The sequence below is a fragment of the Emydura macquarii genome, unplaced genomic scaffold (genome assembly GCF_026122565.2).
Source record: "Emydura macquarii macquarii isolate MOO-44397 ecotype Brisbane River unplaced genomic scaffold, CSIRO-AGI_Emac_v2 contig_1477, whole genome shotgun sequence".
Lineage (NCBI taxonomy): Eukaryota > Metazoa > Chordata > Testudines > Chelidae > Emydura > Emydura macquarii.
This window is the reverse complement of record NW_027131614.1, coordinates 18,192,092-18,205,940: the sequence shown is the minus strand read 5'-3', so window position 1 is coordinate 18,205,940 and position 13,849 is coordinate 18,192,092. Positions and strand designations below refer to the sequence as shown.

At 42.6% G+C, this 13,849-nt stretch overlaps 1 protein-coding gene across 5 annotated transcripts in view; it reads left to right on the top strand.

Moving 5' to 3' along the window:
* The first annotated feature begins 715 nt into the window (after positions 1-715).
* Positions 716-13,849, top strand: part of FAM110B (family with sequence similarity 110 member B) — a 183,640-nt gene continuing 170,506 nt past the window's right edge. For 4 of the 5 annotated variants that reach the window (XR_010920877.1, XM_067553743.1, XM_067553738.1 and 1 more), the window contains exon 1: positions 3,208-3,827. The gene's annotated coding sequence lies outside the window, so the exon portion shown is untranslated. Of the gene's footprint in view, positions 802-3,207; positions 3,828-13,849 lie in introns of those variants that run through there. The other variant, XM_067553740.1, reaches the window with a different exon arrangement.

Here is a 13,849-nt window from a genome sequence, read left to right as displayed (position 1 = left end):
ACATTTCAAGGCTAAAATATAAATTGTTAGGTTTTTTTTGGGTGGGGTGGGGGGTTGGTTTTTCTTTCTTTTTCTTTTTTTAAACAAATACTTTCAAAATAATTGGTTCTCAAACTGAGATCCTGCATGTCAAGTTTGAAGTAAATTTCATAGCTGAAACAAAACTCCTTGAATATAGGGTACTAACATTTGAAAGGAAATAAATGAGACTCTAAAGTTATTCAATAAAGAATGGCTACACTAAAATAAATAAGGTGAGACATTAAATGTAGTATTCCACACCTCTTCCTAGAACAGGGTTGGGCAAACCATGGCCCATCTGAGCTTTTCATCAGGCCCTCCAGCTCGACCAGTGGGTCGCAAGCTCCACTCAGGTGGTCTGCGTAAAGGTTGAGAAACAAGCTGTGTGGTGCAGTGGCGGCCACTCCCACCCTCACACCTTTTCCCTGTCTCACTCCCACCACATGGGCCCAGCAGTGCCCTAGACAGAACGGGGGGGGGGGCTGCTCCCCCCCTCCCAGCCTCACTCCTTCCTCCTCCTGCCCTTCTCCCACCAAGTGAGCCCAGCGGTGCCTTGACTGGGTTCCTCTCGAAGCATTAATGGCTCGCCATACAATTTCTATACCCAGATGTGGCCCTCAGGCCAAAAGGTTTGTCCACCCCTGTCCTAGAAGCTCAAGGTGGAATTACTTACTGAAGCTATCCATCACGTGAAGTTTGGGAGTAAAAATTGTCAGTGAATAGTATAAGAAACAATTTGATGGACAGCTCTGTTTCATTAACGAGGACATGACAACAAAGGTACAGTACATGTAACTGAGCATTTAGAAAGATTTTGGCATATCTGGGTAGAATTGTGGAGTTCTGTTGGTATCTTTATACACGGTTTGGTAGAGGTCAGATTAAGGTAACAAAGGGCTTTTGGCACTCCATGTCATGTGGGCTTCCCTGTGGTGTCTCCCCTACAGCTGTACACCTGAGCTTTGTTCCTGTCCCCAAGTGGAGTGGTGTGGCAGGGAAACCCCCTCCCCAGGAAGGTAGTGGCAGTGGTGATACTTCCACTCAGGAGCAGCATCATAGCCCTCCTTCCAAAGTCTGGACAGGCAGAAAGAAAGCCTTAGTATTCACCCCAGCAGGCAGTGTGTATCTAGTTGGGTGGAAGGGCTGGGTACAGTGTACTTTTCTCCCCCTGTCACAAAGTTCTTTATAAGGGTGTTTTTGGCAAGACTCCCAGAGCAGCGGGTCTTGGACTTAATACCCCATTGAGAGACATGATGTGGCTTTATTATTGTTTCAGGCTCTCTGCTGAGTCAGTCAGATTACCTGCATCTATTATACTAGTTTCACATTTTTATGCTTTTTCCCCCCCAACCACGAGGACTAGAAACCTACTCTTTTTTTTAATGAAAGCTTAGGTTCTGGTGCAATCAAATGGCTGCAGGCGCTGGTCTCTGGACATAAATTTGTATCCCCTAGGCTTTAATTCAACCCTGCTTACTTTTCAGGTATGACAACATTCATTTCTTGTCACATAAAGTCTAAGTAATACTGAGTTTTGACATTGGGTAATGGAATACATACAAACAACCTGTGATCAGGCTGTTGGTTTGCAGTACTGATACTTTGTATCCTCAGTCAAATATATTAGCTAGAATAATAGCTGCTGCTCCTACATGGGTTTTTAAAGCCACTGAATCTGCTTTTGGAGCTGCTGGTTCTAGATGCCCCCAACCCTCTTCCTTTGGGCCAGCATGTTCAGGGCTTAGGGTGACCAGATGTCCCAATTTTATAAGGACAGTTGTGATGTTTGGGGCTTTTTCTTATATACATGCCTATTACCCCTCACCCGTATCTCAATTTTTCATACTTGCTATCTGGTCACTCTATCAGAGCTCCTGCTGCCTCCTTCCCCAGGGAGTGTGCAGGAAGTGCAGCGGCCTCTATACATAGCCATTCTGCTTGTGCTCTTCTCATGCAGGAGAAGGTCTGATATGGGCAATACACACCTGGATAAACTTCACTTCTAATTAATGGAGATACGTTGTCATAGCAAAAGGGTAAGAAACTGTGTCAAGGGACAATAAAGAAAACTCAGCCAGGGAACTGGGTCAAGGACTCAGATTAGGAAAGTGAAAAAACAGGAGAATGCATAAGGGAAGAATGATTAAGTATTGTGAAAAGGGGAAAAAAGTGTGTATGAGCAATCATGTGCACAGCTGGATGTGTAAATGAATAGGCAAATGGGAGTAAGTAACTAAATGAGTGAGTGAATATGTGAATAGTGAAAGTAACAGTAAATGTGTGCTGGCACAGATGAGAGGATCAACAGGTGTCTAAAAGAGCTTCAACTTTTGTGTGTATCAGATTTGCATTTGCTATAGTTTTTGTACATTCCAAAAATGGCTGCTGTGAATGCAAAAGAAATATTCCTTACCATCTCTGTTACTAAGAGTGACAATTATTTAATACAAAGCTTAGTCTAAATTAGGAGTCACTGGTCAGCTCCTCAGTCAACATAAATAGGCATTGAAGACAATGTGGTCATGCTGATTTCCAGCAGCTGAGGTTCTAGCCCACTGTGCCAAATGCAGCTTTCAGTACCACGCGTAGTCAATTAACTCCACTCACTTCACGGAAGTTCTTTAGATTTTTTTGCTGATGCACAAACCGATGACTGTAGTTTAAGCATGCCACCTAGAACAATTAACAGGGATCAGAATAAATGAACTTCTGTAAGCAAATTTCTCGTGTCTTGTACAAAGGGAAAGTCAACAAGGCTTTTTACAGCTGTCCAATTTTGGAAAGAGCAATCTCTCCCACGCTGCTTGAAGTATCCCATCTTCATCTTGCCTTAAGGGGTATTTCACCAAAACCCTGTATTTTATGATGAAATACATTTTCTGAAGCCCACTTTCAAGGATCCCATTGGGTGAAATCCTAGCCCCGGGCCCCACTTTCAAAGATCTGGGTGAAATCCTGGCCCCATTGATGCCAATGGCAAAACTCGTGGCTGTAATGGGGCCAGAAGCTCGCCCATTATTTCTACGGCGGTCACTTTTTAAATCTAATGATACAAATAATCTTTAAACGGGCACACCCCCCATCTCACATCCTGACAGGTTAGCGCTGCCAGGGGCTGCTAATCAGCTTCCACTCCAGCGTAACAAGGGAGCCGCGTGTGTCGGGGTGGGGGGGAGGGACTGATGGTACTTGCAGAGCCCGTGCTTGCCGATAGATAATCCGCCCCCCGGGTTGCTCGGGGCTAGTGACCCTTTGCCCGCGTGCGGGTTGCAGAGCCCAGGCTCACGGCGCTGGCTGCTCAGCCCATTGTGTGCGAACGAAGCATCCCCCCCTCGCTCCCTCCCCGTTTCGGCGTGGACCAAACCATTGCAGGCCGGGCCGCGCCGCGCCGCCAGCCGCGCGGAGCCGTCTCTGGAGGAGCGGCCGCTTCCCCTCGGCAAAGGCCGGGAGGCGGGCGCAGCCCGCTGGGTGCGAGGCTGGGGGCAGGCGCGGGGCGGTGCAGAGGCAGTCGCTCCGCTCCGCTCCCCTCCGCGCGCGGGGGCAGTGGGAAGAGCCCGGCTGCGCTCTGCGACCCCCAGCGAGCAGCAGCAGCAGCGCGGGGCCGGGAGAGTTTCTCTCATTCAGTGCCTGGAGGAAGCGCTGCCTGCACGGGAGGCGCCGGCTCGCCGGTCCCCTCCTCTCGGCGGCTGCTTCCCCGCAGGCAGGAGGAGGTCGGCTGCCCCCCGCAGGCAGCCAGCCGCAGCCGCCACCCCCCCAGCCCCGGACTCGGAGCAGAGGCGCCCGCGTGAGGCCGCCCGGCAGGGAAGGTAAGGGCGCCGCGCGGGGAGGCAGCGCCCCGCTGCACGCGTTTATTGTTGTCTAAAGTAACTGCTGCTCCCGCTGCCTCCCCCGCGTTATAGCTCCGGGGCGCCCGGGCTGTCGGCACATAGCCCCGCACCGGGGGGGGGGGAGGGTTGCAGTGCGCACCCCTCCAGCAGCCTATTCTGCAAGAACATCTGTGCGCCCCGGGCTGGTTCTGTGGTTCTCCCCACGCTCCCCCCTAATCCCCCCAGGCGCCTGTGTCCCCATCTCCTCTTGCGCTGGAGGATCTGGTTCGGGCTCGTTGGGGCTGGCGACGTTGTGACAGCAGGAGATGGAAGTTTCCCCAGCCACTCGGGAAGCGGAAAGCTGTTTTTCAAGGGCGGGGGAGGCGAAATGGGGTGTGTGTGTGTGTGTGTGTGTGTGTGTAGACGGAGCTTGCAGCTGCAGAGAGGAGAGAAAAGTTACGGAGCGGTTGGGCACACAAGGCTTTCGGAAGGATTTTCTTTGCAGGGTTAGATACTCGCTGCTGCAGGGGCTTGGTAGCTGATACTGAACTTAACAGGGCAAATGCACTCAGCAGGATCCTGGGGCGTAGTTGGGAGGCTGCTGCTGGAAGTCTCGAACTCTGGTGGAGCTCTGAAAGTGTCTGCATGCATTTGGTTTTAATGCCATTGTTGCCCTTTAAGGAACGTTTCAATATACTGTACTCAAGTCCCTCAGTGTTTGCAGGATCGGGGCCTAAGCAGCGGTGGTGGCTTGGGGGGTGGGGAGGTGACAAAGACAAGTGAAAGGATTGTTTCACTTCTCAGAATAAGATGCAATAATGTGGTTGGTTACCCCTGCTGTTGGAAAGCACAGCTGTCTCTCTGCATAGTGACTTATTGCTGTGCCAAATTTTTATTAGTTCTTTTTAACTTAAGACCAGGTTATTGTAGGTCCAGTAACAGGACAACTCCTCCAACTATATTTTTTTTAATTTGCTTTCCTCACCATAAACTGCTCAGAAATAAAGTGGGTTGGTTGTTCCTAAATTCCTCATTAATATCAAGGGAAAACACATAGCCCAGGAGACAGAAACTGAGAGTAGCTCTTTAACCTTTTGGATGTGTTTTTCTGACTCAGAAAGAAGTATGGACTTCCTTCCTCCTCTAATTCTCTTTCTCTGTGATGCAGAGCAAAACACAAGGCTTCTTCCTCTGGGTCAGGCATATGCCCTGTTCAGAATCTGGTACACATCTGTCACAACATTACATGAAATTAGGCCTGTCTTGTGACAGGCTTTTTAAGGACCACTGACTGGCTTTGTTTCAAGGGAGGGTTTGACTCTAAAGGAAACTTTAGGTGAAGGGAAGAGAGAAGACCAAAAAGAAATGTACTGGGATGTTTTTCTATATTCCCTTTCCTGCTATTATTGTGATATAGATTATTATATTTTGCTTAGAAAATGCTTGCTCAGAGCCATGGCTCAGAGTTCAGTGAAGTCAATTTGTTTTACATTACAGTTGAAAAGGTCATATGTGTCATATGGCCTAATATGTGATCACCTGCAGGGGGGGGATGGTCTGTGAAGGAATTAAGTTTTTCAAAAACCTAGTCTAAGCAAATAGAATATGCAATAAGAAATTCTGTTACAGAATCTAAGTATATGCATTTAAGCTTTTAACTTTGAAAGTTTTAATTAAAATGAAAATTCATGTAATTTGCATCTTGATCCCTGTTAACTCAGTGTTTAAAGTAAAAAATTGATCATACATCAGACATACTGAAGCTGATTGCTGCTTTCGCTTCATTATATGCAATTGTCCCTTGTACTTAAAATGACAGTGTTAAGTCTTTAGGCAAGAAAACAAAATGAATCTTTAAAGAGCTGGGAGTGTAATTCTTTTTATAACTTAGTTACAGGTTTTAAAAATCGGTTGTATTCATAACTCTTACATAGATTTCCTGGGTGATCTTGGGAAAGTAATCTAACCTTTGCGCTTCAGTTTCCTCATCTGTAAAATGTCTGTCATTTCTTTTTCTAACATATTGTAGAGTGTGGCTCAGAGGGCTGGTTCTTTAGAAATGTAAATGATAATTTGTTACAAAAATGTTATATCGCTCTTGGTCCAATATACAAAATCTGTTGCATGCGCTTAATGGTATATGGTGTATCTGTACAGCTTTGTGTATGTGTAGACTGACACTAAGTGCCTCACTTATTTTTAAATGTGCTAAAAAGATCAATTTAATCCATTCCTACACACTTGCACTAAATTGAAATAAGGAAGGCATTTCCTATAAGAATGAAGTACTCTGTAGTAACTTATGTTTCTGAAGTAAAAAATTAGTTGTCATTTGCACTCTTTAGACTAAATATATCCTGAATTGTTTTCTTTGAAACTTGCAAAGCGTCCAGTATCCTCCTCTGTTGCACAGAGTGATTAAAGCACTGATCCAATAAGCACGTGTGCATGTATTAATGGGACTATTGTAACTAAAGATAAGCATCAGCATTGCAGGATTGTGGCTATATGTGCAGAAAATGTGACATCCGGAAGGGGTGGCAGAGATGTGGCTATGCAGAAAGACCTGCAACTCTGTGGATATGTGCTTTATATCCACAGACCATTTTTGCAGATTGTGGATGGATGCTGATCCTAATTTTATATACAGAGCCCTGCAAATCTGCAGATATCCACGGACCATTTTTGTGCATCGTGTATCGGATGCAGGATACAAATTTTGGATCTGCTCAGGGCTCTAGCTATGCAGCAGTCACAAATACCAGCAACCCTTTCTGAGGCAACAATTTTTGTCACATGCCCTTGGTTGTGTGTGGGAGCTGTGTCTGAGATTTAGTTTAGAGCAGCTACTCTGCATGGCATGATTCCAGTCATGGTAATCTGTCACAATTTAATGATTCATGTTTCAGTCTTTGAGTGGGAGGTAGCAGGCAGGTGCTACAGGAGGTTCTAGTGGCAACTGAGTTAGCTGTGATGATGGTTATCATGGGGAAATGGAGGGCAGGCTTTCTACCGTTGGTGTCCTGAGATCCACAACTGTAGAGCTTTTACAGAGATGCTAGTTGTAGTTAAGCAACCATGCCTCCTGCCCTTCTATACAGCTGCTGATCCCTTCCTGGAGGGATCAAATTTCCTGTGTCCTCAGCCATGTGGAATATTTGTTGTAACTTTCTCTGGCAGATTTTTTCACAAAAGCTGATAAGGTGGTCCCTATTTATTAAGAAAAACTATACTTTTTTAGTATGACAAGAAGACTCTAAGGCCTGGTCTACTCTTAACCCGATAACTTTTAGGTGTATGGGATTTTTTATTTTTGTTTTTATTTTTACCAAAATAGTTAAAACACTAAAAGCCCTGGTATGGGTATAGTTACACCAATATAAAGGTGACTTGCACTTCCAGTTCTTTCTTTCTTTCTTTTCTTTTTCTGCATTAGTGTTTAAATTTAGTATCAACATTTTCACTGTCTGTTCCTTGCAGACTTCTGACATGGTGCGAATGTGAAATCTCAGATTGTTATTGGAAACTTTCGATGTGGAAACATTCCTAGGAGGAAAAAAAAATTAATGTGACTTGTTTTGTTTTTTTGGAAGTACATTTTGATGTTCCAAATCAGGGAGATTACTGAAGTTTCATTTAAAGTAATGAAATACACTGACAAAGGAAAAAAAACAAGAAAATTCCCTGGCCAAAAAACCTGCATAAACTACAGTCAAAGTTGTAAATGTATATAGACTACTTAATACATTTTTTAAAATCCCTTAAATATATGTTGTAATTTTCCTAAACATGAATGGAAAATTCAGAAATAAGGTTCCATGTAAATGTTTGAAAATAAGGAAATGCACAGTTCAGACAACCAAAATAATCTTAATGTGGCTCCGCAATCACCACCTCTTGAACAACAGAAACAGGAAACTATTCTGTAGTAATGGTGTGACGTAGGTATACTGCCAATAGCTGAACTTTTTTTCCCCGGCCTACTGTCTTGAAATGGGTTGGGATTATAAAAAGTAGCATTCTTGTCACGTGATGGGGTCAATATTTATTTACTCTGATGGCTACTGTTGTTTTCTCTCTTCATATGGGGGAAGAGGGGAAATGTAACAACATATAATGCCCACTAAAAATAACCATAAACTAGCACAGACAATTTAAGAAAACTCACAAATGGAGAAATCTAGGATGGAGGTCAGAATGGATGACCTGAACCCCTTGATAGATAAAAATTATGCTTCCTCTTACTGGACGTCTGCCAACCACTATTATCTCAATGGCTTTCTAATCACATGCCACTTCTTGTTCTAAAGAGTTCCTTGTTTGTCTGCTGGGTAGGATCTATCACCTGTTTGCCTGTTTGTTGCTCCAGTGTCCCTTTAGGTATGAATAAGAAAAAAGTAGTTTTGGAAGGGATCAGGGAAAGGAATAGTGAGTGCAATGATGAAAGTTATGGGTGAAAGGCATTCATGTTTAGGGTCTTAGGCTGGAGCCTGTAGCAGAGAAAGAACATACCACCTGCCCCCTTGAGTGCCACTTATAGGACTAGTGTGGAAATCCCTGTGACCCAGGACTTGTGAGCTTGGCAGCAAGGTGCCGAAGAACAAGGAGTTTGTTGATTTAGAGAGGGCCAAAGAATTCTTTGGCCAGATGATGGGTGAAGGTTGATGGTGAAATATTGACTATAGCGGGTGAATGCTGTGGTCCTGGGAAAACTAATGATGTATTTTAATTCTGTGCTTGGGACCTTTGTTATCCTGGAAGGAGTGGACTTTTGCTTTGATGAGAGGGGCCAAAGCCCAAAGTTCACCCTATGACCAAAGAAAGCAAAGATAGACTGAGGCAAGGAATGCATCCTGGCACCAGCCTGCTAAGCCACTGTTACAGACAGACTTTAAATACAACCAACTGCTTCCTTCTTCTCCAAGAAGGACAATCACAAAATTAAAGTACTGTACATAGGACCATCTTAGAGAGAAATTTAGCAGATATATGAGAGTGTAAGGCCCCAAGCAGACCCCGGTTGAATTAGCTGGATCTATGTTCAGGCATCCACATGGTATATTTTGCAGGGTTGGGCTTTAAGACTTTAAACTCAGGCTTCTGAAATTCAAAGGTGAATGTTTAAAGCAGAAGGAAACTGTATGTCACTAATGTGGACAGATTTTTGGAAGAATCATTAAGAAAGTAAGACATTTTGAGTATGTTTTATGTATCAGAGTAACATCAGTGCTTTTGAAATTGCTTTATGCCCGTTGAGGTTTTTAATTGATAAAGCAGATGTATCATTTTCTTGGGAGGTAATGCTCTTGCAAAGTACTTCCAGGCATAATTAATCCAAAATATGATAGTCCAGATTTTTAATGGTCACTTTAAATGCATGCTTTCTTTCAAAAGGAGCTATAGCAAACTTGAAGTTTCTGTGTTCCTTGTGGGAAATAAGTGAAGAGATTGTGATAAGCAGTCAGGAGCATAATTTAAGAATCCCAAGAAAAATTGTAGTAAATGTCTTAGTAACTTTTAGTATTCGTGATAGCACACAATAAATGAATAACCCTATCATTTAATCCTGTCTCTGCTTTATATTTGAGTGTTGCTTGTCATTAAAATATATTATTAAAATATGTGAGTTTAGCTCCTTTCATTTGAGAATCTAAAAGTGTTAAATACTAATGGACAACACTCCTGTGCGGTAGGTAAGTACTGCCCAAGTATTAAAAATGAGACGTTAAATCCAAACTTGAACAAAGTCTGTGGCAGAGTAGAATATGTAATGCAGGTCTCCTCACTACTAGTCCTGTCCTTTATCGATAGTATCACCTTATTAATTTACTTTTATAATTTGAGAGTTTGAAAAACTGCATTTACAACTGTGAGGAAACGTTTAAGTTTGTACTAGTCAGTAAAAATAAATGCAATCAAAAGAAAATAAGAGGGTCCTTAATACTGCAGTTTACAAACTAAGGCTTGGTCTACATCTAAAAGTTAAATTCACACAAGCCATGCAAGCTAGGTTGACCTTTCACACCCCTGAGAGATATAGTTAAGCCAACTAAAGGCCTGGAGCCAAGGTTTCAGTGTCTGAGCTTCAGCCCAAGCTGCAACTTCAAAGTGCTGTCTTATAGCTATTTTAAAGTACTAGCCTGGACCTCACTAGCCTGGTCTGGACTGGGAGGCTCACTCCAAAAATATGTGTAGACCTACCCAAAGAGGGACTGTATGAAAAGAGAGAGAGTTGCAGATAGTTGATAGAATGAATAGTGAATTCTTGAATGGAACCATAAAGGGGTAGTGCTCACGTTAATTAAACTTGTATTTAAAAGTGGAAGGAACTTTGGTGTATATTAAAAGGTTCAGGTTGCATCATAAGAGCAAGCTGTGAATGGGTGTAGAGTTGAAGTGGTAAAGGGAGAAGGCAGTGAATCATTAAATTTTTTTGTTTTTAAGTAACAGAGGGACTTTACAGATGCCCATTAAGGCAACTGTAAAATATTGTTTTTCCTTGATTTTCCTACTACCTGCATATTTTTTTTAAAACAAAAACAAAAAAGGGTGGAGGGGAGACTAAAGAGGAAAAGGAAGGGTTGTTTATTTCCAACTCTCAACAGCACCTAGCTGCATGGAAACAGATCAGACAAAAGGCAAGAATCCCTTCAGGTATTTGTTTTATTATAGAAACCTAACACTGGCTTCCAAAAAGGTAATTAGGCGATTTCCTATTTTATCATTTAGTGTAAAGGCTCCCTTCCCCAATTTGTGTATATTCAGTAGCATGTTAAACCTCATATATAGAATTGAAGGTTATTTACTTTACTAGTTTATAAGGATAGTGTGGTTCTGAAGAATCATTAACACATTTTGGGGTAAAAATGAGTATATTCCTTTCATTGTCTATCTCCATTATGAGGCAAGGCTGTCTTTACGTTTTGGGATGCTATTAATTACTGGGTGGACTCAGATCATGTGGACTAGAGAAGCCTTATGTATATCATCATGTACATAAAGTTAGTCTGCTGGTGTGCTGACAGCGGTACCTATCATGCTGACCAGTGTTGTTTCCTTTTACTTCTCCATCTGTCTGCCTGCGTCCATTGGTTGTCACTTGTCTTAAACTTAGATTGTAAGCTCTTTGGGGCAGGGACTGTTAACTTGTTCTGAGTTTGTGAAGCATGTAGCCCAATTGTCCAAGACTGGGGCTCCTATGTGTTATGATAATACAAACAATTAACAATAATGTGCCTCTATAATCTGGCAAAGTATTAGTTACAGTAGGAGTCTAGTAGACTCTCTGAGCCAAGTTATTTGCTCACATGCGCACTGTGCCATTTAGCTGAGGTCCATGGGACTGCATGAGGCGTATGTCCATGCAGAATTTGGCTGTGTCCATTTATACTGGATGGCTCTAGTTCTATGATTCATAGAACACTTTTGGATTTTGTTGAGTGATGTTAATCCAATCAGTCTCATAGCTCTTCAGGTCCAGGCTGTTTTCCCCAAAATGACATTATACTTATGTTCATATCTTGTGGTTAAGAACTCATATAGTTTTGGATGCGGCATGTGTTGCTGTGTAATGTGATTAGTATATACCTAAAAGGATGAAAATTTCATAGCAGCAGTAATAAATTTAGTCATCTAAACATCACTAGTTTAAAATTCTGATAGAATGCAACGTGCAAGTGAAATCTAAGTACATGTTTCCTACCAGACATATTATTACTTTCTTTTCAAGTAGGGACAATTCGGGAGTGTTTTACTGTTGATCTCCCCAAATATGCTCATTTTGTTGTTATTAAGAATTGGGATACTTAATGTTAAGTTGAGCTGCAATCTTGCATCAGTTAAAATGGCAGACTGTGATTTATAGATTGCTCACTCTGTGGCTGGACAGAAACTATTTTCCCATTTAAGATGTTGTCAGATATATTACAGGAGAAAATATATATTGCAGGAGAAAATGTGATACAGTGTATATAATTTTTAAAAATTAGTGTTTCATTAATCAGTATTCATCAGTCGTTAGAACAACCCCGTGAGATAGGAGACTAGAACCCTCATCCTGCATTTGGATCTGCGTTGGCACACCCTTGTCACAATGTGTGCAAGAGTCTTTGCACAGATCCCTGGGGGATCCCGTATGAAGACTGCCCAGTTGGATCCCTTTGCCGGATCAGGGCACAAGGTATTACTTTTCCTTATACTTATTCTCTGATATTTTTAGTGATTTCTTGCCTATATTTGAGGTTACTCTATTGCCCTGTCCTGTGGTGTGCTCTATGCAGGTGCAAGGGTCTGCCCACATGGATTTCATTGCAGTATGGGTTCCCGTCTTGCCAAACTAAATGATGTGTCAGGTTAAAGGGCAACCCCAACTTGAAATCAGTTTAAAAAAGAAAGAGTAGTTTCAGGTTCTATGCCTGATCTGAATCCTCCTGCCAGTTTTTGTATTTTTGAAACCACATTTTCCTATTTTTAAACATTTCTCTCCCCTTTTGCTGTGTGAAAGACCAACACAAAGAAAAGGAGAAACTGAGTCTAGTGAAATAGAACATATAGAAAGTGCTATCGAATGCCCAGTGCAATGAACTAGAAGCAAAGTGAATTTTTCTCTAACTTTTGTTATAGTAACTTTAGAAGTTACTTCTAATGGTAGATGTTAAGAAATTTGTATGTGAATTTTATAGGTTGACAGTGTTTCTTTAAAGCCAGTTTATGGTGTCAAAAAGTTTCTCTTTTAAGAATGAGACGCTATCTTCCTTTATTTAGGTTTAGCTGTAGGATGATGAGTGTCACTTCTCTTTTTCTCATTGCCCCATTCCAAACAAAACAAAATAAACCTATAGTATTTTAACTGTAAAGTAGCTTTGTTTTTACATTTATTGTATGAAATCACATAACTCCTTAGGGAAAAGTCTTCCTCTCACTGGAAGAGACACAGCTCCTTAAGCCAAAAATGTGCTAACAGACAACACTATTTATTAGTTGTACAATATTAGATTGTCTAAGATGAAGTCTTTCTCCAGCTTAATGAATGAAAAAGTGCAAACTACAGAAAACTAACACATAAATTGGCAAACTTTCCTGTCCGCACATACAAAAATAGGTGCACTTGGGAGCAAAACGTGCTGTATTACAAAGATGTAAAATAGAAGCAACTTTGTTGGTGTTCCTTTGGATTTGAACCTGTGTAATTGTGAGGGGAACTTGCAAAGGGATTTTTCAGAGCAGTGAGTGGCAGGAAAATTATATGCCCTCTTTTGGGCACTCTGAGAGTTGAAAGTATTTTAAAACTATGGGGGGCGGTTGCATCTCTGGATTTTTCAGGCTGTCTTGGAACTCAGGCTCCAGCTATGCACTCAAAAATCAAGATTTTTAGAAGACAGCTGTTGTATGAAGTAAATGCCAAAGGTTTCTTCAACTGAAATGGGCCCCTAGTGTTTGGCATGGAATCATGCTGTGAGTCTATGCAGTGAACACTGGGTGATGGGAAGAAACCAGAGACCCAGAAGCCATGCAAGGTGATGCATCCTTTTTTAATTTGCTGGTGTAGGCTTTCCTCAAGAGAAATATTGCAGAAAGGGAATGCCCACCAGATGAAGGGCTGCTGCAGTATGGTTTATCTCAAAATTTGTCATAAAAATGCAAGATCATGTCAGAAAGCATTTTTTGCCGGCAGCCACTTGGAACACTGAACATCCCTTTGATTCAGGGACTCAGTCATCTACAGCAAGGATTCTCAACCTTTTTTTTTCCTGAGGCCCTCTCAATATACTATAGAAACTCCAGGGCCCAGCAGAAGGGCTCCTGGCTTTTGTGTGTGTGTGTGTGTGTGTGTGTGTGTGTGTGTAGCTGGGTAGGGGGCTCAAGGATCCAGGTGGAGGGAGAGGGTCGCTCAAGGCTTCTGCCCAGCGGGGCACTGGGGCTCCAAGCTTCATCTCCATGACTCCACTCCTGGCTTCAGCCCCACGGGGGCTTGGAGCTTTAGTCCTGCTGGGGGTGCTGAAGCTTGGGGCTCCCCATGGCTA